This window comes from Sceloporus occidentalis, unplaced genomic scaffold (assembly GCF_023333645.1).
Source record: "Sceloporus occidentalis isolate IW3139 unplaced genomic scaffold, rSceOcc1.0.p SCAF_7, whole genome shotgun sequence".
Taxonomy (NCBI): Eukaryota; Metazoa; Chordata; class Lepidosauria; order Squamata; family Phrynosomatidae; genus Sceloporus; species Sceloporus occidentalis.
Window position 1 is genome coordinate 84366584 of NW_028316987.1, and position 18220 is coordinate 84384803.

General features: G+C 40.5%; 1 protein-coding gene across 1 annotated transcript in view; it reads left to right on the forward strand.

Moving 5' to 3' along the window:
• Positions 1-2918: 2918 nt before the first annotated feature.
• Positions 2919-18220, forward strand: part of LARP4B (La ribonucleoprotein 4B) — a 59425-nt gene continuing 44123 nt past the window's right edge. Inside the window, exon 1 of the mRNA XM_089533523.1 lies at positions 2919-3350. The gene's annotated coding sequence lies outside the window, so the exon portion shown is untranslated. The remainder of the gene's footprint in view (positions 3351-18220) is intronic.

Consider the following 18220-nt stretch of genomic DNA (forward strand, 5'->3'; position numbering starts at 1 on the left):
CCGGGTTTTCTTGGCAGAATTTGCTCAGAGGGGGTTTGCCATTGCCTTGCTCCAAGGCTGAGAAAATGTGACCTGCCAAAGGTCACTTAGTGGGGTTTTTTTGTGGGTTTTTTGGGCTATGTGGCCATGTTCTAGAAGAGTTTATTCTTGACGTTTTGCCTGCATCTGTGGCTGGCATCTTCAGAGAAAGAAGGCACAGATGCAGGCAAAACATCAGGAATAAACTCTGCTAGAACATGGCCACATAGCCCAAAACCCCCCACAAATAACTATGGATGCCAGTCATGAAAGCCTTCGACATCACTCAGTGGGTTTCCATGGCCGAGCAGGGATTCGAACCCTGGTCTCCTACAGTTGTGATCCAACATCCAAACAAAACCTTATACTGTCACTTACAAAGATTTGTGCATAGGGTTAAGCATACTGTATGTACTCTATCAAACCTAACATTGTTTTAAAGCTTTCAGTACAGTGGTGTATATTAATTCCAAAACACTGCATTTAATCTTCAAATTGGGAGTTAGTAATATAAATGCAAACACTTCTTTTAAAAAACCAGAACACCCTATTCGTCTTCATCTCGGAAGAGTCACGAAGGCAGCAGGTGATGCTAATGTTGAGGAACACGGATGACACAGCTCCTGACTGCTGGCAAGGTCATCACGCGTCACTGGAGCTGAAATATTTTTGTTAACGGAGCAGTCCCAGACATGTCAGCCCAGACGTTCGTTCCACCGAGTTCTTCCAAATGAGTAAAGGGAGGCAGAAAATGTGGGAGAAGAGCAGCAAGAGGCGCCTCTGCCCCAAAATGGGCCCAACCTTGGCACTGTCCAAGTCACCTCTCTGATTTCTTTGCGCCTGTTTGCACTAGGCAAAGGTCCAAAACATTGCAGAAATAATCCCATTTAATACCACTTTAAGTGCCCTGGCACAATGCTAGGATATTATGGGAACTGTAGTTTTGTGAGACATTTAGCCTTCTCCATCAGAGAGTTCTGGTGCCACAATAAACTACAATTCCCAGGATTCCCTAGCACTAAGGAATCCTTAGTGGCCAACTGGATTATTTCTGCAGTGCGTTTTGAAAGCAAGTCACCTCTCCAGATGTTGGATTGCAGCTCCCAGCATTTCCTGGCCTGATACACATTTCCACATTTAATGGTTCTTATAGCAGAGTGTCCAAGAGAGCGTGTTATTTCAAGGTGAATAAGAAACAAATTTTATTTAGGAATATGGTGGGAAAACTGGCACACGCTCTTGAAAATGGCACTTTGTTATAAAATGAGAAGACGCGAGTACAGAAAAGGGTTGGATTGGAAGCAACAGGAAACAGGCAATGTAAACCTCTGGGGAAATACTCTGGGAAAAGGCCAGTCCGAATGGCTGCTTTGCTTACGCAAAATACACAATCCTGCCCATCGAACTGTCATTTCAAAGGCCTTGTTCCTTCACTTCGTTTGCAAATGATTTTTTTTTACATCTTACTCCTTGGTTAAGAGTTACAGCTTTTAAAAAGTTGACAGCAGGAGCTTTTGTAGACTTCAGTCTACTTCCTCAGATGCATTTGGTGGAGTGAAAGCCAGGTAAGACATATATTTGCCATTGGTATGTGAGGATGTCAATATGTTCTCATTGTTTGCTGCATCCTGATTGACAGAACAGACTCTCAGTGTGAAGCAGGAAAATTAGGGGGATTTTTTTTTAAATCTGTGTTTTTCCTGAGTCATGCTAAAATAAAATATTCCTTAATTGATTTTCTTCCTTTTTCCCCCAATTTTTTCTTGATTTTTTCCAATTTTTTCTCGATTTTTTTCCAATTTTTTTCCTGGCCAAAAAAACCCAAGAAAAAATTGGGGAAAAAGGAAGAAAATCAATTATGGAATATTTTATTTTAGTATTATTTATGAAATACATGGACAAAATTTGTTTTTGTTTCCCCTATTTTTCCCAAAGGTCTTCCTGTCTCTATAGTCAGGACCAGGGAAGTCCAGCCGGAAGAAACCTTAAAATCGGGAATAATTTGAAGGCACACAACAACAACAACAACAACAACAACAAGGCACCCTTCTCATGTGGTCTTCATGGCAATGGGCTGCCTGGAATCCCATTTTGGGAGAAAGCCACGATGTAAACCCCTTAAATAATAATAATAATAATAATCTTCTGAGGTTGAGAGAGTATAACTTGCCCAAAGTCACCCAGTGGGTTTCCAAGGCCTATTTGGGATTCGAACCCTGGTCTCCAGAGTCCTAAGTCCAACGCCCAAACCCTTTAATTAGTTTTTATTTTAATTAATTAAACTAATCAATTAAAATTAAATAATGAATTAAAATTAATTAAACTAATGAATTAAAATCAATTAAATTAATTAATATTAAACCAATGAATTAAAATTAATTAAACTAATAATTAATTAAAAATTAGTTTAATTTAATTAGGTCCGCAGCTCTTTACTGCTGAAGGGCTGCAACATTTCTGAGGGAGAACATTCAACAGTCCCTCTTGAAGTCAGGCTCCAAAACCTGGCCTTTTAGTTTCCAAACTCATCCTACGGAAGCCGGGAAGGACAACCTTCTCTCAACAACGAAACACACTTCCTAACCGGCGCTGGAGCTTTTCCTCAGCCCCGCCCCTGTAGCTGGCTCTTGAGGGGGAGTGACGTCACCCTTCCCCCCTCGCCGTCACGTGCCGCCGTGCGCGTCACGTGCCGCCGTCCTAGCCAATCAGGAGCGGGAGAAAAAAAAGGCTTGCCGGCCTATGCCTTCCCTCCCTTCTCCCTCGAAAGGAGGAAATAAGAGAGAAGCGGTGTGCGAAGGGCGGGGGAGGAGAAAGAGAGAGAAAGGGGCGTGGTCTAAGACGACGCTCCTCCAGGCGTAGTCCAATCCCTTCCGCCGACGGAGGCGGGACTTCCGCCCGGAGCCGGAAGCGGGGCTCGTGGGTCTCCCTGGCGCTCTCTCTTTCCCTCATATGCGAGCGAATTGTCCCTCTTCCTCTTCCTCCACCTCCTTGGCGTCCAGACGTTCCGGGGCCTCGACTCTCCGCCGCCGCCGCCTCTCCGCGCCCTTCCCTCCCCGCTCTCCGCTTCTACCTCCGCCTCCTCCTCCTCCTCCGCCCGGCCCTCTCCGCCCCGCTCTCTCGCTCTCTCTCACCCCTTTCCTAACACTCGGCGGCGGCGGCGGCGGAGGAGGAGGAAGAGGCGGAGGAGCCAAGGGCCGACGACTGAGAGGAGGAAGAGGAGGAGGAGGAGAAGGCAGAGCAGAGGACTCCCCGCCCGTTCGCCCGTCCCTCCGTCCGTCGAGTGAGGCTCCGCTCCCAGGCCCGCCGCGGCCTCGCTGGCTGTTGGCTGACAGGTGAGAGAGGCCCCGAGGAGGATCGCCGCCTCCGCTCCCCTCTTCCTCCTCCTCCTCCTCCTCCTCCGCCGCCATTTTCTCACCCGAGGCCGCCCGAGGTGGGGGCGGGGCTGGCGTCTACTGCGAACCGGCCCCGCTTTAGGCCTCCCTTTCGCACACTGCGCTCCCGGAGATACACTCCGCAGGAAAGAACCCCAAGTTCGGGTTTTTTTATTTTGGAAGCCTGGGAATTGTAGTTTTATTGCGGCGCCGGAGCCCTCCCTGCTCCTGTCCGCGAACGCCCCGCGGAACTACAAATCCCAGCATCCCCTCGCGGACAGAGATAGACAGATAGAAGGATACATATTGCTTAGTAATAATGATAATAATAATGGTAATAGTATTAGGCAGATTGAGGTCGGAGTTTCGCTCTGCTTGGGAGTTGGGAAACCAAAGCCCTGAAACACTTTCTGTTCTCTGTTTGGAAATGGCTCCTAGCTTATCATTCTAACCCAAATAAAAAAGGGAGTGCTGCCTAAACGGAGCGAGGGCAAAACCTGTCGATACAAGGCTGATGGATGGAGAGAGGGTTCCTTTTCTCTAAGGGAAAGAAACCCACCATAATAATAATAGTAATAAATTACAGTATTACACTCACAGACCATTAATAATTGCAATTTTGGGGTTGTTTCTGCAGTGTGTATTGGGACCTGGGTCTCCCAAGGAAGGAAGGAAGGAAGTTGCCCTTAGCCCTGGCTGCCTTCAGGACCCCCCTTCTTCCCATGTTCCCTTTTAAGAAATGCATCCAAACACTTCAACTTTTAACTAGGTCGCAGGAGGACGCGACAATTCGAGAGAAGAAGTTCCCTTGTTGTTTTGTGCCTTCGTTTACAACTTTGCACCAACCTATCCTGGGTTTTCCTGGCAAGGTTTGTTTGGAGGAGGGTTGCCATGGCCTTCCCCTGAGGCTGAGAGAGCGCGCCTCCTTGCTTCCAACTTAAAGCAACCTTAAGGTGAACCTGTCCTGAGGTTTTCCTGGCAAGGTTTGTTCGGAGGAGGGTTGCCATTGCCGTCCCATGAAGCTGAGAGAGTGTGACTCGCCCCCAGTCAGCCAGTGGCTTTTCCAGGGCTGAAAGTATTTGGAAAATGTGGGAAATGCATTGAAACATCCTGGTTTTTACTCCTTTAGCGTAACAACTAGTCCGTCAAATTTATTGCTTTTGGCCAATGACCTTTGCGTTAAAGACTTTTGTAGAAAACAACAGTTGCAAATATTATATGTATGTACTTTGTTGTTATTGTGATATTGTTTTATGCAAAGGCCGTTGGACAAAAGCAATGAATTTGACTGTCTGGTGAAATAGCCACTGTGTCATGAAAGACTGATATAAAGGAGGGTCTTCAAACTCTCAAAAGCAGCAGCTATGGCAGACACCTCCTGGCTGACTGGTTTGCCATTGCCTTCCCCTGAGGCTGAGAGAGTGTGACTCGCCCAAGGTCACTCGGTGGGTTTCCAGGGCAAAATAGGGATTTGAACTGTGGTCTCCAGAGTCATAGTCCCAACATTCGAACCACTACAACACACTGGCTCTGATACGTTGCAGTGTTGTGTGCCTTCAAGTCGTTAACGACTTATAGGGACCCTTTTTAAACAGAGACTGGATGGCCATCTGTTGAGGGTGGTTTGATTGTGAGTTCCTGCATGGCAGGGGATTGGACTGGATGGCCCTTGGGGTCTCTTCCAACTCTATGATTCTATTCTAAGGCGACCCTTTGGTGGAGTTTGCTTGGCAAGATTTTGTTCAGAGGAGGTTTGACATTGCCTTCCCCTGAGTCTGAGAGCATGTGACTTGCCCAAGATCACCCAGTAGGTTTCATGGCCCAGCTGGGAATCGAACCCTGGTCTCCAGAGTCGTCGTCCCAATATTCAAACCACTGTGCCATCCTGGTTCTCAGAGGAAGAAAGAGGAGATAAACAATAAGCGTGTCCTTTGGCTGCTTCATTCCTGTGGCGGTTCTTCCTCAGCCTTCCACTCCACCCACTTTTCTTTCTCTTTCTTTTCTTGTAGGCAAAGGGATCTTGTAGGACTTTTGAGGCTAAGTGAAATGTTGAAGTTGGTAGCATGAGCTTTTGTAGACTTAAGCCTCCTGGTCCTTCCTCAGATTCATTGGTATGATTATCTACTAACCTTGGCTTTAGGGGACATTGGTCCAAAACACAAACACACACATTGACAAATTTCTTCAAAAGAATGTAAGGTCCAAAACACACACTGCAGAAATAATCCAGTTTTGAGACCACTTTAACTGCCCTGGGTCAGTGCTAGGGGATTCTGGGAACTGTAGTTTTGTGAGGCATTTAGTCTTCTCTGTCTTTGGTGCCACAATAAACTGCAGTTCCCAGGATTCCCTAGCACTGAGTGAGGGCACTTAAAGCAGTTTCAGACTGGATTATTCCTGCATTGTGTTTTGGACCATCCTTGCCTTGTCCCTCAAGAACCATTGTTAAAACTGAAGTTGATACCTCATCTCCACACAGTTTTTCATCCCTGTGGACATTCTCACACAGAGGCTGCTATATAGGTCTGTCCCAGGGCTTTCCATTCCACAAAATGCATCTGAGGAAGTAGGCTCAAGTCTACAAAAGCTCATACCATTCTCCCATTCGCTTAGGTCCAAAACCCACCGCAAAAATAATTCATTTTGAGACTGCTTTAACTGCCCTGGCTCACTGCTAGGGAATCCTGGGAACTGCAGTTTATTGTGGCAGCAGAGTTCTCTGACAGAAGGCTAAATGTCTCACAAAACTACAGTTCCCAGAATTCCCTTGCATTGGACCAGGGCAGTTAAAGCCATCTCAAACTGGATTATTTCTGCAGTGTGTTTTGTACCTTCGTCTCAAAGGTGCTAAAAGATCCCTTTGCATACTTATTTTCCAAACTAACACTGCTGTGTTTTTGATTTCTTTTCTTGTTACTTCTCCTCATTCCCAACTTTTCAAGGCACACTCTTGTTTAAAATTAAGTGTAAAGCTAAGTGGAAACAACTCTTTCACTTAAACTCCTCCCCTCTACTTTTTCTGCTCAGCAAGGCTGAAAGCATGTATCAAAAGGTAGACCTTTCTCACTTTTTCAGTGGCCTCTGATCAAAGTTCAAGCTTGGTGGGAACTTCAGTCTGAACAACTCATGTGCAGTTTTTGTTGTAGATCGCTTTTAATGTGGGTTGTAAGGTTGTTCGCCTAAATGCTCTTTGTTTCTGTATTGCACATGTTGTATCGGAAGTCCTGAGGTGGTCTGGGTGCTTTTCATGCTGGCACACGCAGACACTTAGAGCCAGTGCTGGACTGAAAATGGATGCCTCTCAAAACTGACATGTTGAAATGAGTGCTGTATTTTACCTTCCCCTCTTTCTCTGGTATTCACCTGGACATGAATAATATGCATTGTGGAATTCCATGATCTGATGATGCTCTGTTCCTACCTGATTCAGCCCAATACCCACATTACCTGTGTACCATTTCATACAGATGCAGTTAAAGATAGTTTTGTATGACATTTGTATTTAAAAAAGAAACCATTTGATGGTGTTTCTAATGTGCTTTCTGTTGGTTTCTTTCATTCATGTTTCAGTTGGCAACATGTAACTTTCTTGTGAAATCTCATTACTTTTGAAGCCCATTGAAGAAGTTACTATCAAATTACTTACTGTATCTACAGCCTTCTTTTGATAGTAGAAAGAACTCTATCGCTTTTGTTTGTTCAACAGGTTTTTTTTTTCTTTTAAGGAGTTGGTAGTTTTACCTTCTATTGCTTAATGGAATATACAGGTTGTATCTGTCTTATCCAAAAGGAGATTCAACCTGTATTAAAAGAGTTAAAATGTTTACTAGTAGCATACTTGTGCTCATAATATGAAATTTAAGTATGAGAGTAATTAACGTCTTTCATGTGATCTATAGAAAATAAGCTAGATTACTTACTAATATATGTGTTTCAGGATTCAAAAGTAATAACACATTTGCAGTTTTTCCCATTACTGTCTTGACTTACGGATTGCCTCTTTTCTGTCTACAAATGAGGTAGTTGATTTCCATCTTGATTGCCTTCTTAGGCCGAAGTTTCAATTCAGGACCAAAAGCACAGAGACAGCGAGGCTGAAGTCAGCAACTCTGAGACACAAGTTTGGATAATTCTTAATATTTTTCTTACAGTTTAGCTTTTACTGACCTTCATCGAAAGACAAAACAAAATTATACCCAAAGCCTTAATAGAGGTTTTAAAGGAGGGAGAAGCACTTCGACTCCCTTTGAGGACATTTATAGACACACTTTTTAAAATTTGTGATTGGGGTTTAGTTCTGAGTATCTTTGTGGAGAAAATGTGAGGTAATAGATAATTTCATAATCTTCTTAATAAAGTTTCTATTTCCCACCACTAAACTATTAATTATTTTTATGCTTTAGAATCAGTGGATTTCTTCCATCCCCCTGAAGCTTGGATTCAAGGCAGCTTTCCTTTCATTTTATCTCAGATTGATAATTGAAGTTAATTTATAGTCTGGTGCTAATCAATCATCTCCTAACATTTTTATGTTAAAAATTGAATGTGATCCATACCCAGTTGCGCTCCCAGAATATATAAGGAGGAAACATCTAGGAATTCTATATTCTAAACTGCTAAGTAGTACCCATAATGCTTACAGTGTCAGTTCAGTCATTGTTATTACAGTGTTTGCTACAGACATACTTTGTAACCCAACACCAAAAGTTTGTGTTTCTCCAGCCCTCCTTTACTATCCTCCCAGTGCCAATGCAGCTAAAAAAAACCTAGCTAGACAGAAGACAAGGAGGAAAGCTGTGGCTGAGCAGCCATAAAAAGTCGTTGTAACAAGAAGCTTTTTTCTCCAAGGCTTTGTTAACTGGATGTGTGCCTTTATAGTAGATTCCCATTCATTTTGTCCACTAATGCTACTTTTTGACTACATTTTGATTCTTATCACATTGAAATATACATTATCAGTGAGAGCCTGACATTGAATGTAAGCATGCTTACTTTGAAAAAGTCTCATGTATTTCACTGGTGCTTTCAAGTCACCATGTTTACTGACAAAACAGTTAATCTGTTTGGTAATCCACTATTATGTGTGTTTCATGGTTCACCCACTTCTAGGGTGAGAGATTACTGGCAGCCATCCATATCCATGGGTTCCTTATTCATGCATTCCAGCTTGAAAATATTCAAAATGCATAAATTCCAAAAAGCAGACCTTAATTTTGCCATTTTATAGAAGGGATACCATTTTACTATGCCATGGGACTTGAGCATCCATGGATTTCGGTATCCACCAGGGTCCTGGAACCAAACCCCAGTGGCCCACTCTATAATAGAACTAATATGGAACTCTTAGTAAAATAAACCCAATTTTTCTCCATACTGAAAAAAATGAATGAATCCCAAACTGGACGTTGATATCTATAATTCTGTGTTATTCTGAGTGTACAGTCAGTGTGGCATAGTGGTTTGAGTGTTGGACTATGACTCTATAGACCAGGGTTTGAATCCCAGCTTGCCCATGCTATACACACTAGGTGACCTTGGGCATATCACACTCTCAGCCTTAGAGAATGGCAATGACAAACATCCTCTAAAGAAACCTGTTAAGAAAACCCTGTGATAGGTTTGCCTTTGGGTCACCATAAGTTGGAAATGACTTGCAGGCACACAACAACAATCAACTAATAGCAAGTTGTGGTTTTTCCCCACATTGTGATTATATAAAGAAGAAAACTGAGAAACATATTAATAATACTAATGAGAATCAGCATTACACAGTAGATGTGTCTTGGACATGAATCTAAGACATTCTTCAAGGTCCACGTCTACTATGGAATCATTTGCTAAAGGCTACCCCAGCATCTCATTTCATCATTAAACTGTGAATAAAAACCTTACTCTTACAGTTACTACAAGAAGTCAGTAGGTAAAGAACAGCAAAGCACATAGCACTTTGAAAGTTATGTAAGTGTTAAGAGTAAGGTATAACTTAAAGTTATAAAGGTATAACTTAAAGTAGGTAGTCACATTTCATTTAATTTTTTTCAAGATTGCAGTTAAGCATGAGATTCTATCAGCAACTGACAACATGAAGCTGTAGCTTTTAAATATTAAAAAAGTGAGCAAAGGATGTTGACTATCTGTCTAAAAGGTCCTACAATAATAGTTTAGGTGTAGAGACAGAGCTTGTTTTGGGGTTTGTTCATTTTTAACCATAAGTAGTAAAAATTTTAGATGGCTATTCCCTAGAACTGCTGCTAATGGAAACAATCAGATTTGAGGTGATCTTGCACTTAACTGATGTAATCTTAACTTGTGTTCCCCAGCACTCAATGTCAGCTATGAGTGTGGTTTAAGTGACTGAGAGCAGTAACTACAATGCTATCAGATTTAATTGCTATGACAGTGAGAAAGTGCTAGGGAGTTCCAACACAGTCCTGTTCAGCTTCCAAATAAGACATTTCTCTACATTGAGGGGATACATAAAATGAAAGTCAAAAGGAAAAATCAAGAGGGTCAAATCTCTCCCAAGATGCTCCCAAAAGCACATTAATGGAGGCTCAGGTAGAATGCATTCCAGGGGCTGAGAAAGCTAGTACAGTACAATGACCAATAAGTCAGAAGTGATATGAATGAAGTAATGGAAGGAAGCCACTTTCCGAAACAGAAAGTCTTGCCCAAATGAAGAGAATATAGCCACACTGAGAAACTTATTGCTGTAACTTGTATAGTTTTAAAGAAAAGGTTATATAGGCCTGTTACAGACTGCCAAAATAAAGCTGCTTCGGGTCTCTTTGGAAATATGCTATTTAAATGATGCATGGGTCCTAAGAGTCCGGAGGTTGCGCCAAAGCCACACTCCATTCCTAAGCACTGGAGTGTAGCTTTGGTGCAACTTCCGGATTCTTAGGGTGCATGCATCATTTAAACAGCATACCTCCAAAGAGACCTGAAGCAGCTTTATTTTGGTAGTCTGTAACAGGCCATAGTCATGAAGCATAAGGTCATTGAAGGTCAATAATTGGGATGGTTATGGATCACAGTGATAGTATGTCTTTGTATATCAGTTGGTAGGGAATGTAAACAGAGGGTGCTTTTGCACTCATGTCCTTCTTGTGGGACTTGTATAGGTACTTGGCTTGCTACTGGATGGACAGAATGGTGGACTAAATAGGTCTTTAGTTGCACACACCCATTATGGTTCTTAGGTTCAGATTATTTTTAGTAGAAATGTTCAAAAATTAACTATTTCGTTCTAGATGTACTCTTATTGGAGGTTGAGAACAATGCCCCTCAATTAACAATGTTTGCAAATATATGTACCTCCTTGTATTGTTTCTGTGGTTAAAGGATATTATTCATTTCAGTCATATCGTGAGTTATTTTTGTCCTGAGAAATAACACACCAGAGAAGTATGCTTTGAAATACAAATTAATTGTAATTCTCAGTTGATCTGATCTAACACTAATGGGGTGAAAAATATTTAGATGTTAAGATTAATTGTTTATTTGCTAGTATTTGCTAGCTTATTTGAAACCTTTTGATAGAACTGCTACCAGTAAATTTACTGTTTGAAAACCTAATTTGGCATAATGTTAGAAAACAGCAACAAAACTAAAGAGCTACTGAGTATCTGGTGTAGTTATGTATCAACCTTAATGGAGTAAATAAACAGAGTAAAAATCTTTGGCACAATAAAAGCTGAACTAGGAACAATTTCCATGCCTGTCATATTTTAGAATTTACACATTATAACTAATAAACAAAAGCATACATTAGAACACCCTAGCTAGGTAATGCTCACCATGGATTCTTTTCAACTTAAGGCGATGACATTGTAGACATTTCCTGTACAGTTACCTTAAAGTGGGCAATAGCAGTTTTAACAGTTCAGGGGCTGTGCTGACTAAAGCAGTATAAGGGTATTGTGTGCCTCAGGCTCAATAAAAGAACCCAAATACAGCTGTAAACAAGTAGAATAATGGGATGCCTTTAGCTTGCAGGGAAGGGAGTTGTATGTATGGAATGATTTGTAGGGAATCCTGGCCCAGGCAAAAATAAATCCTAATGAAGTCAAAATTGGAATCCAAACATGAATAGACAGCAAACAGCTGCTTCGGTTCATACAAACTGATTGTATTATACAGTAAAATTTTTACTTCTGTCATCTGGCCCTTGTGCCATGTTAGAGATGTTGAGACTTGTCATGTAATGCAGTTGGTGGGGGGGGGGGGTTGTTGTGGGGAAAGTTCCCCTGAACTCACCAAACTGTGCTATTGATTCTTTGGATCTTCCATGTATTTGCTAGTTGTTCTTAAAGAAGAACGCTTTTGATCCTTTCATTGTTACAGAATCATCCTTTGTTGACTTCCTCCATGTAGACTCAAGTCTTGGATAATAATATGTAATTTGCTTATGTTCTGAACTGTGTTGACATACCAGAATGGAATCCAGCGTCATTAAAAATGGGAAAACTAGGTTGCGGACAGTGGCATGAGGATCTTTAGTGCTTACTTGTTTTTATAATTATGTGCTTGCACAGAGTGGCCAAGTATATATAGATCACAGTATATTGTAGGTAAGGTGTTATGTCCAGGTAAATATGCTGATGTTCTTTCTAATTTGGTATGCATGACACAGCAAGCAACATAAATGTATATGACATATGAACAGTAATTAAGAGAAGTAAGCTAATAGCCAGCAATACTTGATAGAGGAAGCTGACTTTAAGCATCAGTCTTCAAAGGTATATGCATTTGAGAAGATTTAGTTGTTGCTCTAACTAAAACTTTGTTTAACTCTTAGGCAGACACATGGCACATGGAAATGTTGTTTTCTGTATTTACTTGTTGGGGAAGTCTGCTTGACAGCCACATGTTTTTATGCCCCACCTGCCTGAAAAAATACTTTTAACAACAAAAATTAAGGTTGAAAAAGTCTCACCTATGCTTTGTAAGTATCATGGAGTACTTTCACCATTGGGGTGAAATTGGGGGCCTCTGTGGCTTGTTTTAGGTCCAGAGGGGGTCTTTTTCTTCACCACAAATCTCTTCAGGTTTAGGAGAAAGCCCCCTTGCCCTGAATCAGAATATAGGGCCATAATGTGGCAAAATTGTCCTCCCATAGCCCTGGAGGAGTGTTGGCCCAGTGTTTCTAGACAGAGACAGGCAGGCAGGCAGGCACATTGGGTACATGTGGTTACAGATGCACTTTGTATATTGCTGTTGTTTATATGCAGAAAGCACAATTTCAGGTGCTTGCAAAGATAGCCTGTGAACTTGGGTTAGCCTTCAATTACTTACTTGCTTTCTCATTGTAACTGGAGTTGCAAAACTACAATTTTTGAATGTTGGAGGAAAAATATAAAGCTTTATAGTGAGGGCAACACTGTTCCTGTACAGCAGATATAGCTGCTTCCCACATGGAGGGAAAACTTCATGGATAATTTGATATCATGTACTCCTTGATAGGATGTGCTGTGTAGTATGGGTTTGTTGTTTCCTTTTTAGAAAAGAACAGATGGATTTTAGTACAGTAATTCAAAATTTACCCCATAAGCCTTAGATTTTAAATAGAATATTATGGTTTGAACTTAGCTGCAGTTCAGTAGCAGTGCTACAGTTTAAGTATGGTGCAAATTTGGGGATAAATGCAGATTGCTATTAATAAATTCTACATGCATATTCACTTGTATCATCCTGTCAATCAGTGGTGCAAATTTCACAACAGAAGTGCAGGTGTTTGGTACAAGGGTCATGAGAATTGTCATGTATCCTCCTCTGGATATTCTTAGCAGAATGCACATTTACACTGCTCATTAACATGAGTTGAAAACTGATTGTATTGTAATCCCATTTTGATAACGCTTAACTCCCCCCCTTCCCCTCATGCCTTTTAAGAGTGTACATTGTGATCTCTGACCAGTTAAACATTTGTGGTTATTTTTACATGATCTCAAAGTGAAAATGACTGCTATACTCCTAATCATTTACTTTGAAACTCTATAAGTAGATGGTGTATGTATGCTAATATAGTTTGAAATGGCACTGAAGGTGTCTTCTACCTTAATGTTGCATGTTTTGCACTGAATTAATGTAAAAGGGAAAGCTGTTGTGCCTCTTAATGTCTCCACACATTGTGCTACACAGTTGATTAGCTTCCTGCACCCTAAATCAAAAGTGAGAGAGTAGGTTCTTTGTGTGCTTGAAGAACAATTGGCTGCACTAGGGACTTTCTGAGAAAGTACAACCACTTGCATAACTACTTTTATATTAGCACACTTCCCCTAAATACGCTAAAGGCACTAGATCCTCTGTCTGTCTTGGAAGCTAAGCAAAATTAGCCCTGGTAAGTACTCCGGATGGGAGTATACTAGTTGCTAAAGACTATATTTCATAGCAAACAACTGCCAAAACCAACCCTTTGAGTATTATTTCATAAGAAAACCCTATGAAAAATTCATGGGGTTGCCATAAGTCGACAGGCAACTTAAAATGTGCACATGCACTCTCCTACACTCACAAACACACACCCTTTCCCCACAGGATTTCTACCATAATATATGTTGTGGCTCACTGTGTGGTACATTTTAATTTAGAGCAGTAGTGCTCAAACTTTGGTCTTCCAGGTGTTTTGGATTTCAGGTCCCAAAATCCTGGACCATTGGCCAAGCTGGATGGGAGCTTTTTTTAACCGAAGTCCAAAACATCTGGAGGACAAAAGCTTAAGGAGATCTAATTTTAAAATGTTCCCTAATATATCTAGCTCTAAGAAATTGGGAAAGGGGAATCTGGTGCTGTCTAAATGCTTGAACCATTGGTAGAATTGCTACTCAGTAGAACTACTGAGCCAGTAGTTCCATGCAAGAGGCTATCTGCTTTAAGTAAATTTAAATTCTATGCTTATTTATTTATTCATGTGAAAACAAATTATATCCTGCTTTTCTCCAAAAAGTGACAATCAAGGTAGTTTTAGAAAAGTACATACAAAAGTACAAAATGATATTAAAGCACATTAAAACAAATTATAATATACTGGTATGCCTGAGTTAACAAAGTACAGCCAACCCTCCATACCCATACATTCTGCATCCACAGAGTCAAACACACATAGGTTGAAATTTAAAACAAACAAACCAAAGAGCAAACCTTGATTTTTGCCATTTGATATATGGGACACCATTTTACTACATCATGGTATATAATGGGATTTGAGCACCCAAGGATTTTGGTATCCACAAAAGGCCCTGGAATGAAACTCTATCCCAGCAGATACCAAGGAACCACTGTAATGTGTTTGTGGGTGTTACCTCTTTAACAGAAACTTTGTAACCGGGGGCAGAAATATCATGGAAAGAATTCCTACACCACAAAAACCTGAATAGTCTCAGCAAACTTTTTATTTAGAACTTAAGGTAAGTACATGTGAAATGAAGCAACCAGTCCAGGAAGCCTTACATGAATAAACAAAAACATTTGGAATCTTCTGACTTTAGAGAACACTTCAGGGCTCTTTTCAAAATGCATCCAGGGATGATTGTTTCTTTTCCAGTCTCCAATTTCCCAACCTTTTCCATTCTGGTGGCCAGACTTAAATATCTCTATGTACACTTGGCTGAGTATTGACCTCTGCTGGAGGGCTCTCTTGTGGTGCCACAATTGTGTGAGAATGTGGGAAATTGCCTTCTCTGTTGTGTTACGCTGGTTATGTAATGCAGTCCCCTTTGAAGCCTCATTCTCAACTACCACTACTTCTTCTTAGAGCCTGGAGTGTGCCTGATGGTTTCATCCAGTTTTTATATGTACGAGGTTTTAACTATTTTCATTTATTTTAATGTATTGGGTAACTTAGACTATAAATCATTGTATTGCTTATTCTATACAGTTCTATACATGTTTATTCAAAAGTGAATTCTACTATGCTTGGTGGAGCTCACTGCATACTTGTTAGACTTAGGGTTGTTGGTTTTTTTACTTTTTTTCTCCTTTTTTCTCTTCCCTTTTCCCCTTCTTCCTTTGTGCCTCATGTATGTGCTATGTGTATGTTATGCTTGAATAGTTTGATTGTATATATGTACTTTTATACACCTTTTTAAAACTCAATAAAATCATTTAAAAAAAGAATAATTACATATACATAATAAGATATCTTGGAGATGAGAGCCAAGTCTAAGTATGAAATTCATTTAAATTTTGTGTTCACCTTATACACATAGCCTGAAGATAATTTTAAGCACAATATGTTTTAATAATCTTGTGCATAAACAAAGTTTGTGTATGTAGAATCATCAGAAACCAAAGAGATCAGTATCTCAGCCACTCATGTGGACAATTTTGGAAATTGGAAGATTTAGGATTTTGGAAATATGGATAAGGGATACACAACATGTAATAGTAGCTTTCACATCTTATTATAGAACAGCTTTTAAAGCCTTGTTATTGTTGTTAACTGTTGTCAGGTTGGCCCCAACTTATGGTGACCCTGTGGATGAGACATCTGCAAGGCCTCTTATCCTCCACTGTAAATTAAGCCTGTGAACTCCCTAATTAAGTCTATCCATCTGACACATCATCTTCCTCTCTTTTTACTCCCTTCTACCTTTCCTAGCATTATTGTCTTTTCTAGTGAGTCATCTCTTCTCATGATGTGGGTGAAGTATGACAACATCAATTTAGTCATCTTGGCTTCCAGGGAGAGTACAGGTTTGATCTGTTGTAGAACCCATTTGTTGTCTTTTTGACTGTCCACAGTATTCTCAGCACTCTTCTCCAGCACCACATCTCAGATGAGTTGATTTTCTTTCTGTTGGCTTTCTTCACTGTCCAGCTCTCTCATCTGTACATGGTGATAGGGAATATTATGGCTTGGACAATTCTAAATTTACTGCGCAGTTGTATAATAATAATAATAATAATAATAATAATAATAATAATAATAATAATAATTTTATTTATATTTCTTGCCTCTCCCTGCAGATTGAGGCGGGATTACAACAAAAAAATCAACAAAACAAAATTCAAGATACAGTATTATTTAAAAATACAAGCAATAAAACGGACAGCAGTTCTTTCAAAGCTGCCTTTCCCATTCCTAGCCTTCTTATTTCTTCACTACAGTCTCTGCTCTGGTCTATGTTTGATCTAAGGTATGGGAAAACTAACTATTTCAGTTTCCTCATTATCTATTATGTAGTTATGTATGAAGTTATGTCATTATGATAATTGTTTTTGTGTTCAGCAGGAAGCCTGCCTTTGTACTTTCTTCCTTGACCTGCCTTAGTAATTATTCCACATCTGTGATGTTTTCTGCTAGTAGTATGCTGTCATCCAAATACAGTCGGCCCTTCTTATACACAGATTTTTTATATACAGATTCAAGCATCCACGGTTTGAAAATATTCAAAAAAAGTATAAATTTCAAATATCAGACCTTGATTTTCTATTTTTTTATGAGGGACACAATTTTGCTACGTCATTATATTTAATGGGACTTGAGCATCCACAAATTTTGTTATACATGGGAGATCTTGTAACCAAACCCCAGCGTATAACAAGGGCCCACTGTATTCTAGATGGTTGATGTTCTTTCCTCCTATCTTCACTCCTCCTTCTGAGTCTAAGCCTGCTCTTCCTATGAAATTTTCTGCATACAAATTGAACAGGTAGGGTGATAGAATGCATTCTTGCCTGACCCCTTTGCCAATTGGGAACCATGCTGTTTCTCTATATTCTGTTCTAACAGTAGCTTTTTGTCTTAAATACAGATTTCTCATCAGGACTATCAAATGAAGTGGCACTCTCATTTCTTCAAGAGCATTCCATAGCTCTCATTGTCTATATAGTCAAAGGGTTTGCTATAGTCTATAAACCACATGCTGATTTTCTCCTGGAATTCCTTGGTATGCTCCATTAACCATCGTATGTTTGCAATATAGACCCTAGTGCCTCTTCCTTTTCTGACTCCCACTTGCATCTCTAGGATTTCTCTTTTCATATGTGGCTGGAGTCTGTACAATAGAATTGTGAGCATAATTTTGCTTGCATAGAAAATTAATGTTATGGACCTATATATTGTAATCTTTTGCGACTCCTTTTTTATGGATTGAGCTATACATTGATTGTTTCCCATCTGTAGGCCAGTGTTTGTTTTCCATATTTTTGGCATGCAGGTGCACCTTACATGGCTTTCAGCATACGCTGAAAGCCGCACCGGAAAAAGCCCTTGTGCATCCTGGAAGAAGTAATGGAGCGTGTGCCTGTGACACAAGCCCCATTATTTCTAATGGGGCTCCAGCATACAATGGATTTCCCTTACACGTCTGGGCCCGGAATGGATCCCTGCATAAGGGAAGGGCCCACTGTATATCTTTTTGCACCTTCCCCCTTGCTCTCCAGATTTGGGGTTCATTTTCATATGGTTCTTCACTCTACAGTATGTGTCGTTCATTCCCCCCACTTTAATATAGCTTTTCTGTGTATTGCTTCCATCTTTTTCTTTATTTTCTTTTTGATCTTATAATATGTTTTTCATCTGATCATAGCATCCCCACCCTTGGTTTGAACTTCCTTTTGAGTTCCCAGATCTTGAGGAAGAGTTCTCTCTCTCTCTCTCTCTTTTTGACTGTCTTCTGTTTCTCTGCATTGGCTATTATATTGGTCCTTCTGCACTAGTCAGTTGCACTCATGGGTCTGGTTTTGTTCCTATCCTGGTTTTCTTTTGCTGCCTTCTTTCCTTTGCTGCTTAAAGCATTTTCTTTGTTATCCACTGTTTATTCTTTTTCTTTTTTTTTCTTTTTTTGGCCACTCCGAGTGTCTTTCTGCATTCTTCCTTGACTGTG